This window comes from Triturus cristatus, chromosome 2_1 (assembly GCF_964204655.1).
Source record: "Triturus cristatus chromosome 2_1, aTriCri1.1, whole genome shotgun sequence".
Lineage (NCBI taxonomy): Eukaryota > Metazoa > Chordata > Amphibia > Caudata > Salamandridae > Triturus > Triturus cristatus.
The window spans coordinates 49108724-49120875 of NC_140581.1; positions in this window are offsets into that span (position 1 = coordinate 49108724).

Genomic DNA, 12152 nt, shown 5'->3' on the forward strand with positions numbered 1-12152 from the left:
GCAGCTATGTATTACCCATGAAAAGGGATTCCAAATTGACAAAGCCAATTTGACATTACTTCTGGCGACCCTGCCTGATGCACTGAGGTGATCACTGCTGGCAACGCTGCCTGATGCACTGAGGTGATCGCTGCTGGCGACCCTGCCTGATGCACTGAGGTGATCGCTGCTGGCTACCCTGCCTGATGCACTAAGGTGATCGCTGCTGGCTACCCTGCCTGATGCAATGAGGTGATCGCTGCTGACGACCCTGCCTGATGCCCTGAGGTGATCACTGCTGGCGAACCTGCCTGATGCACTGAGGTGATCGCTGCTGGCGACCCTGCCTGATGCACTAAGGTGATCACTGCTGGCGACCCTGCCTGATGCACTAAGGTGATCGCTGCTGACGACCCTGCCTGATGCCCTGAGGTGATCACTGCTGGCGACCCTGCCTGATGCACTAAGGTGATCACTGCTGGCGATCCTGCCTGATGCACAGAGGTGATCACTGCTGGCGATCCTGCCTGATGCACTAAGGTGATCGCTGCTGGCGACTCTGCCTGATGCACTGAGGTGATCACTGCTGGCGACCCTGCCTGATGCCCTGAGGTGATCACTGCTGGCGACCCTGCCTGATGCACTAAGGTGATCACTGCTGGCGACCCTGCCTGATGCACTAAGGTGATCGCTGCTGGCGACCCTGCCTGATGGAGGTGATCGCTGCTGGCGACCCTGCCTGATGCACTAAGGTGATCACTGCTGGCGACCCTGCCTGATGCACTAAGGTGATCACTGCTGGCCACCCTGCCTGATGCACAGAGGTGATCGCTGCTGGCGACCCTGCCTGATGCCCTGAGGTGATCGCTGCTGGCGACCCTGCCTGATGCACTGAGGTGATCACTGCTGGCGACCCTGCCTGATGCACTGAGGTGATCGCTGCTGGCGACCCTGCCTGATGCACTAAGGGGATCACTGCTGGCGACCCTGCCTGATGCACTGAGGTGATCGCTGCTGGCGACCCTGCCTGATGCACTGAGGTGATCACTGCTGGCAACGCTGCGCTGAAGTGACCACTGTCGTTAATCTTGTAGAAGGTGGCTACCAATGTAATTTGGGCTGTCAGTACTACAACACTAATACAATTAGCTTCTGATTCTTTTTATTGAGCATAAGTAGCTCATATTACAGAAAAGATTGGAGAGCTCTGTCTTAGATAGGTATTGTGCCCACTAAAAAGCATGATGTATAACCTGTAGGTCACATGTTCATAACCTAATAAGACAGAACCGAGTGTTTCAGCATGTTTTGAAGAGATGCTGTGTCCCTGCATCTCAGGCTACACCGTAGCAGCTCGAGTCATGCCTATGCTTCTACCTATCTACTACTTACTGAACCCAACTCTACTGTGGTACAGCTGGACCTAATTGAAATGCACTCCACCTGTTTAATGTTCTCATTATTCTTTTTAGAAAACATTAGTAGCCCCATCAACCCCTGAAAGTGTAGACCACCATATGATTAGCAAACATTCATTTGTCACTGAGGAACTTCCCTGATGGATGCTGCTTGAGTATCAGAGGTGGTGGAGGCTTCAAAGATACCAGAATCTTAAATATGCCAGAGAAGAGGACAAGGGTTGCTTCTGGGCACAGGAGAAAGGCAGCCCTATGTTGCACATGCTGCGCCTTAATCCTCGCGGGGTGGGCAGGTCTCTGTACAGCCACTGTATGCCGACTCTATGACTGAACATGAAGCTTATGTAAGAGCCACAAAGCCACTGCCAAGAGTAGGGTGGGACACCTCTGTGAAGTAAAGTCAAAGCTTTACAGGGACACTTAAGAACAGAAATAAAGAGAGCCTTGAAGGGGTGAGGCACTTTTATGAAGGATGGGTAGAGGCTCATTCAATTATTATTGTGGGAAAATAATACCCACCAAACTAAGGACGGGAGTGCAACTCCTGTATGAGCTATTAGGTACATATGAGCAGAACTGTTGACTCAGAACACTAGACAAACCATCACACTAGCACTTATCACTAGCAGTCTAGACTTCAACAACACTCTCTATGCCCGAATCTACCACAAAATCCTGCACAGAGTCCAGGCCATCAGAATGCAACTGCAAGACTCATACTCGATCTCCCACACAACACCCACATCACACCGCACCTCAGGAACCTTCACTGTCTCCCCATTCCCAACTACCGCCAATTTAAGTTTCTCCTGCACACATACAAAGCCCTTCACAACACAGGACCAGAATATCTGAACAGCCGCATACACTTTCACCAACCCACTAAACACCTTTGATGTGCCTCACTCTTACTTGCACATATTCCCCAAATCCACAAAATTTAAAGTAGAGGTCACTCATTCTCCTACATCACATGCAAACAAGGAGCGACTTCCCGCAACACATCAGAGCACCCTCCTAACTTCCTAGGTTTTGCAAGAAGCTGGAGACCTGATTCTTCATATAGGCAATGTGGGGACCACAAACCATCACACCTGTTCAAGTACCTGGGAATGCACCAAAAGTGTTATGCATCCCCAGGGGAGGCATAATGAGGGGAAATAGCTTTATCTCTCTTAATTTTGTATTCTTCCTACGCACACATAGAAAGAGGAAAATGCCTCAGAGGGTGCCCCTTTCTGCACAAAACCAACCCTGCTTACAGCACAGGTACTCTTGCACCATGGTGAAAGATTGCCTGAGTTGGCGCTAGGCAGCACATTATGAGCAAACGCTGGAAAAAGGCATGAATGCAAGGTACAATGCTAAGTACAGTGCATTCCTGCACTTTCCCTAGCACATTGCGCACTAAGGTGACTTGCTGAGGCTTGTGATATAATTATAAATATACCCCATGGTGTTTATTTGTGTCACTTACTAACTTCTATGCCATAAATAAAACTACATTCAAACCCTAATTCTTCAGATGTTAATTTGACACAAGGTGCCAGTCCACACCAGTGATAAATCTCAAAGACCAGACGGTGCTTTGTTTCTATATATGCTGCCATCTAAGCACCTGATTGCAATGGCGGACTATGAGTTATAGAACACTGACTAATAATGTCCCGAGAAATATAGAACATTTAACGGCCACATGGGTGATGGACATAAGAGAAGTGGAGGTTTGCCCTGGGAAGTTGCTATTCAAGCGGGCTCTAGATTGGTGCACCTCAGAGTGTGACACCCTGCTGGGAAAGATAACTAAGAAAAGAAGTATGGTCCTTCCCTGGCAGGGTGTGGCTCAACAAGAAATATTTTGCACATATGATGGCTCTGTTTCCAATTGAAGATCTATGGTTGCAGTCATAAATGCTCAAGCACAGGACTAAAGGCCACAGTAATACCAAATGCAACATTTGCCAGTCCTGGGAATAGAGGATGACAGATTATTAAAATATAAAAGAATGGCATGTAATCTGAAAGTTATGGTTGTCCACTGAGACATAGCCAGAGATCCTGAGCCTGGCACATTGGTACTCAAATATGGATTTTTGTAGTTCATGGAAACATTTGTATGAGATCAGTGGCTGCCCTAAGAAACATGAGAAAATCTCGACCCTAGATTAAATAAAGAGTGAATTCTGGGAGAGAAAAAGAAGTATGGTTGCAAAGAAAGTCAATAATCAGGAAATGGCTGGAGATGAGTCTCTCTCCACACCTCTCCTAACCTGATTGTTGACTGCTGTATGCCAGTAAAATAGGAGATGGGCTGGCAAAACAAGCAGTTAACTGAAATCTTGTGCTTTCTCTCAATGGGGTCTGTTTGTTGTTGACAATATATCCAATAAAAAGATTTATCGGAATATGTAAAAAGAGGAGTTTCTGCCAGAACTGATATTTTGAGACATATAGGGTCTGATTCCAATCCGGGTCGGAAAGCACTCCGACCAAACCGGATCCAGAGTGTTTTCCAACCGAGCCGGAGTCCTGCAGTCCAACCCAGCGAGTACGATGCGGCCGTATGCTGCCAGACTCGGTTCTGTCGGACTCCCATAGAATTCAATGGGAGCCGGTCTTGTGATGCGTACATGGGCTCCCATTGACTAAATGGGTACGTCGCGGACAAGTGCACCCCCTACAGTGGGTACGCGTCGGTGCCATCCGCACCGTACATGCCTGTGTTGTGGAGACCCATGGGTCTCCAACTGTGTTCGAGTCGTAGGGCTGCGGGTGACAGGGTGTCCGACGCGGACCCCCAAAGGCAACCACCCAGACAATTTGCGAGCCGGACACTCTGGCTCCCACAGGCCGTCCGACGCGTGCATCGTACTGGCTCGTTCGTGAATCACATCCATTGCACGCCACGGTTAGCTTACGACCGAGATGTACGGAGCGGTTCGGACCCAGAAACGACTCGGTTGGTGAATGTCATGTAGCTCGCATTCTACTTGCTCGCTCGTACAGCTGTCGGAGTCAGCCGGAAAACACGCATACGGCTCGTTGTTTTTCCGGCCGGATCGCGTTCGGAGCCCTTCCGACCCGGATCGGAATTGGCCCCTTAGTGTTACTGGACCCAGGAATTTTCAATGACACATTTCATCGTGCAAAATCCTGTTGAATATGTCTGCAGAAAATCATAAACAAACATTGGAATTGCATGTGGCATTCTGTGTGCTTCTAAAACAGTGCACAATCAGTGTTCCAAAAATGTCTATATTTGTAAACTTTAAATTCCAAGTAAAGATGTAATAATTAATACACTTAGTAGGTTCAACCACACTGAAGCGATTTGTTTGCGGCCACACATTTTCAAAGCCTGACATCAATAAATATATATTTTAAACAGCAAAAATAGATCTATATGAATCATAAATACATTGTATTGTAACATTTATATAGCACTGACTCCCCCTATGCGGGGCGCAGAAGCACTCGCCTCCATGGGTCGCATACTACACTGTGTAGGATGCATGGTTGGAAGTGTGTTGTCTGTTTTGATCCTATGTGGGAGGTGATTCCATGTCATGCATGGGGACCACCGATGTGTGGTTATCGTGTGAAGTGATGCAGCACTGAGCAGAGTGTAAAATGAAGGAGTCTGAGAGACAGGCGCACAGCTTATGGTTTTATCTATGCCGGCAGCTTCCGGCAGCACTAGGCGTTACTTTTTTTTGTATTTCTTATGTTTATTCTCCATTTAGCTGGTTACTGCCCTGGGGTGTCCATTCGGAGATGTTCTGGTTAAAGCTGATGTTCCTGAGCAGGCATAGGGTTAACAGAGAAATGAAACGGAGAGATCTGCTGGAATGGACTTCATAAATATCTTTCCATATCTGATTCTCACTGTGTGAAGGGGCATTGCCATTTAAACCTGCTTCACTGCAGACTTCCTTGGTGAATGCCCTCATTACCTGGTCATCTCCAGACTCATTCATCAGAATACATGAGTTAATGCGTGGGAAAACCCATGCTACACCCATACCCATGCTACACCCATGTAACGCCCTCACACGCAGTGTAACGTAAGGCAGAGACTTGCGCTGCCTTGTGTTACAATAGATTGACCAGGCCACGCAGAGAGGCCTCACGTGGCTTGATAAATCTCAGTGTGTTCTGTATTTAAACAGCATACCCGCCAACTCACACGGTGCCGCAGTGTGATGCAGGATATCAGCTCCCTTCACATGGTCACCCGGCGATGGGGCCGAATCACACGGTGGCAGCGAAAATGAGCCGGAAATCCACAGTAAACAGTGTCATTATGCAAAGTGCCAAAATGGCGTAGTTGCAGGAATTTTGCATTGCAAGCTTCCTGCAAAAGTCACAACTGTACGCAAATGACATCAGCATACGCTCAATTCTGCGGAGCCCTACTTACAATTAGGAAGTACCGCACCTTCATGCTCTGCGAGCGTCATTGAAATCATACAAAAAGTGCCCCTCCTAAGACTGTTTCCATGAAAAAACAAGCAGTGGAAATGTTTGATTCCCAGCTTCAGAAATGAGCAGCTCAGCCTCACAGGAAATTCCAGAATCCCATCATTTCCACCATAAACGAATCTCTGGTGGCCATCGCGAATTGTGATCGCACTACCTCTTAGTCTTGTACAGTTCACGACTGTAAAATGCAATCCAAAACATGGTTCAAAAGCTAGCACCTCACATCATCAGCGTATGTTAAACAGCAGAATCTATATAATGTCAGCTCCAAGCATCTTTACTGACTCCTCCAGTTTCATACTAGTGTAGCCCAGTCAGTCCTTTGCAGTCCTGCACTTGTAATCAGGTTTATACCTTTAGCTAAAGCGGTGGCAGAGAAGGCTTGAAATGGAGGACCACCAGCATAGCGCTCCCCAGCAAGGAGCACCACTTGCCCACCGCTTGCACACCCCTTGCCCACTGCTTGCCCACCACTTGCGCACCGCTTGCCCACCGCTTGCCCACCGCTTGCCCACCATTTGCGCACCGCTTGCCCACCGCATGCCCACCGCTTGCACACTGCTTGCCCACCGCTTGCGCACCGCTTGCCCACCGCTTGCCCACCGCTTGCGCACCGCTTGCCCACCGTTTGCCCACCGCTTGCATGCAGATTCTTGGCTGTGATATCCGGACTGGATCTACAGGACATTACAGACAGTGGCCCGCGTTAAACAGGACGTTTACACAGGCCTGGTCCCCATATTACCCCACACAAGTGAGAATCCAGTCATTGGCTTGAGGGCTCTGGGTTACTTGTGTTACCATTCAGGGAGGGCCTGGCGACGTATTTTGGGAGAAACTGCTCCTATTGGAGCACAGACAAGACTGATTTTCACACGGCTGGGTCCCATCTGAGGTGTTATGACATGTGTAAAATAATGATGGATTGGGAAGCGGCCCTCAGGAATTACCAGTGGCTGAGATTTCTTCAGGCATTCCTTCCATCACTTTTTTGTATACTTCAGTGTGATGCCCTGAGAAGGATGGGTCTGTAAAGACGCAGGTTCTGTGCACACTGTGCACTGGATCCAAGCTATACTCAAATATGGAGCACTAGTAAGGGTAAAACCTGTCTTGGGTTGTTTGTGTTCCAGTTCAGGGAAGACCTGACCCACCAGCTTGGGATGAATTGTTCCTATTGGAGCATAATCAAGAATGATTTGACGTTGGCTACATTTGGCTGGGTCCAAAATGAGGTGGCATGGTGTGCAAAATAACAATGGGCTGGGGTGCAACCAGAGTAATAAACAGTATGTACTTACTTATGGCTACTATCGCTCCTGGGGTACTAACCATCAACCAGGACCCTTTAACAATTTTTGTCCTGGGCTCTTCTTTCACACCAGATGTGTCTTGGCCTTCCTCTTTTCCTTTTCTCTTGAGGGTTCCGGGTGAGGGTTTGTCTGATGGTATTTGATGTGGGCTTGTGGAGGGGGTAATTACTAGTGTCTGAGAATAATGCAAGCATTTCATCCATCTCGTTTTTGTAAATCTCAGTGCAACGCCCTAAGTGGGACTGGTATACCCAGAGGTGGGTCCCATGCACACAGTCAGACCCTGTCCTAATATCTAGAAGAAAATCAAATGCTACACAATACACAAATAGGATTCCGACCCCAATATAGCACGGAGTTAGCTATTTTGGTGGTGACTGAGGAACTAAAGAGAGTTTTAGACCAGGGGTGCACAGCGGCTATCCTGCTCCTAGATCTCAGCGTCACATTTGATACGGTGGACCATTTATCCGTAGGCTAAAGGAAGCAGGTATCACAGGCACGGCGATAAAGTGGTTGACCTCATTCTTGGAAGACAGGTCCTTCCAACTGTTGGAAGGGGAACATCTATTCGATACTCTCTAAATATTTTGCAGAGTCCCTCAGGGCTCCACACTAAGCCCCACACTTTTCAATTTGTACATGCAACCACTGGCAGAGATAGTACGAGAAGTTGGTCTATCCATAGTATTGTACGCTGATGATACACAGCTAGTACTATCAGTGACAAACAACCCCCATTCCTTACACAACAACTTGGGACCACGCTTGACACAAATAGCAGATTGGATGTGTAAGTTCTACCTAAAACTTAATGGGATAAAACGGAGCTTATGTTCCTGGGAAACAAAACAGTCCCCAGAAATACCATCAGCTGGCCTTCCCAGTTGGGAGAACCCCCGACCCCTAAAACTGCTTTTAAAAACCTGGGAATTTCTTTGCTGGAAAGTACGGAGACCCAAGCAAAGAAACTTTCAGGCAAATGCTTTGGATTACTTTGTATGCTCCGAAAAGTCCTCCTTATCATATCTGAACAATCCCGCAGAACTGTGATCCAAGCATTAATTATGTCACAGCTGGATTACGGGAACTCTTTGTATCTTGGTGAACACAAATATGTCATTAATCAGCTGCAAAAACTGGTCGCTCACTATATCCCAAGCAGGAACCTAAGCTCCTCAGCAGATCTTCTCATGAAACAGGGCAGAATAAAAAGAGCCATATGGGGAGGGAGATATCTTTCATGCACCTGGTACCTACAATTGGGAACACACTGCCCAGGGATGTATGCATGTTAACCAACGAACTAGCTTTCAGGAAGAAACTCAAAACATGTCTCTGTCCTTAAACTCCCGCTTTAGGATGTCAGATCAGGATCACTGTTGTTATGTTTTTCCTAGTGCTGGGAATGCCATGGGCAGCTACACGGTCTACAAATCCATAAACATAAACAGTGCCAATGGAATCCCGCTATACCCATCTGATGAGCCCTAATAAGAGCTCTACTAAAAGCAAACTTTCTGTGAAACACCGAATTACTTCATATCACTTCTTAACTCAGCCAAGTACCGACTTAAAGAACTCTTTGATCTGGTTAAAGCCGCCGACTATCCCACTACGTCCATGTTCATCGCATTTGTCGACCCAATCTTGAAAGCCGAAGAAGTTGTATAATTCTTTGACACCAAAACAATACAACGTCTGTGTTGAGTTGACCATCTTTATCCTTCTATTCTTTGCAAATCCAAGAACACTTGGCAGCTAATTGACAGAATTAGAGAGGAATACCTACTGAAGACTAACTTGAGAACAAAACCATCAAACCACATTATGGACCCCATCCTGGGTAACAAAGCCAAAGACCTTTACAAACACACATGTTCTTGTGAATCTACCACTCAGTCAAGGAATGTTTCTTGATTGTCTAAAAACTGGTCTAGTCGCCCTAGGTCTCAACAAACCCTCTGCAGACGAAAATAACTTCAACAACTTTTGTCCTTCCTCCATGCCCCCATTTCTGGCAAAAATCATCGAAAGATGTGTTTTTGATCAACTTGCCCAGCACATCAGAGCAAACAACTTCCTGGATGAAATCTGATCTGGCTTCAACCATAGCTGCAGTACTGAAGCAACACTCTTTTGGATGATGCACTCAGAGTCCTAGATTCAGGTAACTCATGCCTCCTGATTGTTCTGAACCTAACAGCAACCTTGGATATAGTCAACCAATCTATGCCCCTTCACAGACTCAAACATCGAATGGGTGTTGATGGTACTGTCCTTGAATGGTTTGATTCATTACTCACAGGCAGGTAACAGATGGTTAAAATTCCTAATTGTTTCTCCAAACCGATGGCTTTAGAACAAGGAGTGCCTAAGGGATCCATCCTTGATCAAACCATATTCAACCTTTATAGTGAACCCTTGGAGTCATACTGAGAAAATCTGGGACCTTCTACCATTATTATGCCCAACTGTACTTAAAGGTCTCCTCTCTCAATGACACCTCACATCTTGCTAACACTTTAACTACTGTTCAAGATTGGATGACTTCACATCACCTAAATCTAATGCCTGCTAAAATCTAATTCCTCTTCATTTCTTCATTTCAACCACCATCTCCTTTACAATCTTGGAAAGACACTTAATATCCAGCTCTACCACTACAACAGCACCAAACTCCTGTTGCAGGGATTCTGCTTATGCGCAGAACTATGCGCAGGAACCCAGGCCCTCAGTGAATTGTGGTGTACCAAAAACTCACCTCAGAACCCAGAAGCCCTTATCCGGCCAGCATCAGTGTCCCATTCGTTATCCGAGGTTTAGCTCGCCACCAGACACAGTGCTTGTCACACTACTGTAACTTCCGCCGCGCTGTCTAGCAGCGTTAGCGCCCATGTCAGGTTCTGAAGCTGCGTCCGTACCATCTGAGGCATACCTCGCTGTCAGTGCAGCAACTTTCTTCTTCTGAAACGGGGGTCTTTGACGTGCAGATTCCTCCTGCTTGCGTTTGCCGTCAGTCTGTCGGGATTGCTCATGTGCTTGCGGGGCACCCCAACTTTTGCCACCGCCACCGCCTCCGCCACCGGACTGTGAAGCCGATGTTTCCTGTGAAGAACGAGGAGAACGTTGTTCAGAAACCAAAAATCGATCAGGTGACTTAATAGTAGCACGATCGCGCAGATCATAAGTGCGTTCACTACCTGACTGTACTGGAGAGGCAGGACGAGACCCCTGTTTCTGTTGCTGCTTCTCCTGTTTTTTCGCCCGCCAATTTTGTTTTGGAAAATTAGGGCGTTCATCCTTACCAGACGAGTTTGCCTTTGTTTGTTGTATTAAATCAGGATTCTTCACAGTTGGTTTAACACCTAAAGCGCTACGACCAACTTGTTTATAGGCATTCGCGATAATTTTCGCGAATTCCCTCGGCATGTCGTCTTCGTTCACTGTGTCTAATTTATTAAGCACTTGGAATTGCATAGCATCTCCTTTGAGGTTGCCCAGTAAAGCCGCATTCCCAATTCTATGGCAGCCTCCGCACCGTGATTCTCCTGAACACGTTTAATAATGGAGGCAGCACCGACAGAGACGGAGTGCGAAAGCACTTCGAGTATGTCGCAGCAAAGACCTTGCCCCAGTTCTCACAATCGGCCATATCTGGGACCAAGTTTTTCGGCAAAGTAATGGTAAGGATCCTGTGTTTCTCCACAGGGGTCGTATGCGGATAAACCGCTTTCAATTGGTCAAATTTCTCAGCAAGCCAATAAGGGAAATCATCCCTATTTTGGGGGCGCTTGCCCACAACCGAATTAACCATAACAGGACTAATAACCACCGTGTGGTGGTCCGTTGGTTGTCCCGCAACAGCAGTTGCCCCCACCTGCACGTTGCGTGACACGTACTGCACTAAAGCCCTATGTACTGTAATAAGGGCTGTGTGAAGTACATGCAACTCAGCTACCGTCACCTGTAGATAGCGGGGATGAGGCGTATATCCGGCTAGTACCGGCCATGTGGCCCCTGCAATTGACAAAGGGCCCATTCTTGCCGGTATAACCGCATGGGGAAGGGCGCCATCAAACCAAATGCTATGCTGCCAGGCAGAAATAGGAATTTCCTGAGTCCTATATGGCGTATAGTTGGCTGGTAGATGCGTGGCAGTATAGGAGTGGAACGTATCATCGTCTTCACTCACCACCGGCAAAGTAACCCAAGAGTAGAACAACTCAAACGGAAACAACGCATCGGCACTTACCACAAAAATCACAGCCATACCATCGTCCGGCACCCCATACTGTGCCAAATGACGTTTCAGGGTGTGCAGGGCTATGAGCCGGAATATCGACCGCCATTAGGACACAAACAGTTAATCTACAGTATATCAGTAGCACAAGGGTTCAGATTAAATTACCTTTTTAATGATCAAGCTTGAAGGAACCTATTTAGTCGAAACACAGGTAGGTTAAACCGTCACTCCCGTTATCCAGAAACCAGAGTGAGGGTGTTGTGGACTAATACAAGCACTACTAAGGCGTCTCAAATCAATAGACCAAACGTTAGGTGCGCCATGTTGCAGGGATTCTGCTTATGCGCAGAACTATGCGCAGGAACCCAGGCCCTCAGTGAATTGTGGTGTACCAAAAACTCACCTCAGAACCCAGAACCCCTTATAAGGCCAGCATCAGTGTCCCATTCGTTATCCGAGGTTTAGCTCGGCAGTCCCAATGTATAGACAACCCAGAACAAGCGACTTAGTATATTTCTCAGGAATGGTGGGAATCAGAAATACCTTTTTGTAATTATTCTTGTACCAGTCCACAACAGAATAAACAGAGACACGGTAAAAGTTTAAAGAGTTTATTTTATAAACCTCGTGTCCTAAGATGCAGCAGTTTGGCTAACATTAGCAGACAAACGATTAAAATCAAAACCATCAGCATAGTTACAATACCATAGACAA